This window comes from Belonocnema kinseyi, chromosome 2 (genome assembly GCF_010883055.1).
Source record: "Belonocnema kinseyi isolate 2016_QV_RU_SX_M_011 chromosome 2, B_treatae_v1, whole genome shotgun sequence".
In the NCBI taxonomy this organism is placed as follows: domain Eukaryota; kingdom Metazoa; phylum Arthropoda; class Insecta; order Hymenoptera; family Cynipidae; genus Belonocnema; species Belonocnema kinseyi.
In genome coordinates this window covers 138,619,578-138,620,634 of record NC_046658.1, presented here as the reverse complement: position 1 = coordinate 138,620,634, position 1,057 = coordinate 138,619,578, and the positions used below count along the sequence as shown (strand labels likewise).

Sequence of the window (1,057 nt, the reverse complement as noted above, 5' to 3'; positions counted from 1 at the left end):
AGGGCCTATGACAATGCCACCGAACCCGTCCTTGGGTTGTGGATAGGAGGTCCTTGTACCAAGAGTTTCTGCTGAATATAGTTACAAAAATAAATAGGCACTAGCGAGAAATTCTCCAGGGGTGGTCCCGAAGGAGTTAACCCCCGAACGAAGGTGTGAAATCCGTGCGGAGAGCTGAGTGGCACCTGGGTGAGGTGTCTAGAACGGTGACTCCTGGATACCGGGCGACCTCTCAGAGAGCTACAACATAGATGTAGTAAGTGCGGTTCAAAACAACAGAAGGCGCAGGGCTCCCGACAATGGGTCGACCAACAATGCTGACCATTCTAGAGCTAGGAAAGCCAATAAAGAAGGATTTAATGCGATGTATCGACGGAATCTCGGGACCTTTAGGTGGATAACCCAAAAATATTGAGACTTTCTAGAGTACTACGATACGAGTGTGGCCCCTGGACGGGGTTACATGGCACGACTGCATGCTCTGTGGTGCGAAAACCATGCCGAACTACACCAAAAAAGGGGCAATGTATGTAGAACGCTTACTCTACTACAGCTGCAACAAGCCGGAAAGAGAGAAAAAAGGCGACACTAGGACGAAGCACGGGCAGGCATCCGATAGAGGAAGAACGATGCTTTATGAACCAGAGAAACATAAAAACTCAGGTTTCGCTAAAGCCTCAAGATCTAGCTGAAATGAATGATGAGCTTCGTAGACATTTTTCCGAAGAACCCGACCTCTGAGCTATCAATTGTTGTGCGTATAATGCAGCGAGAGCTTTGGCCGATGCGAACCGTAAAACAAAACTGACGGTTGATTATAAGACAAAGGACAAATGCATCAACTCGCCATACAGATAGGCTGGGCAAGACAGTACGCGTCCCGCATTTAGTTTGTGATTGACTACCAGGATCTGGTAACTCAATGCTTTAGAATCGGTCGCGTATATTCGACTGCGGCGCCATCTAACAAGCCCGCAGGTTTTTAAGATAAGATAAAAGATGCTTGAGATTATATCCAGATGATTTCTAGATGATTTAATTTAAAAACTTATAAATT

The 1,057-nt window shown here is 46.2% G+C and overlaps 1 protein-coding gene across 1 annotated transcript in view; it reads right to left on the bottom strand.

The window, feature by feature from the left end:
- The window catches only part of LOC117183001, a 7,637-nt gene that overhangs the window by 1,393 nt on the left and 5,187 nt on the right, over positions 1 to 1,057 (bottom strand). The gene's annotated exons all lie outside the window — the stretch shown is intronic.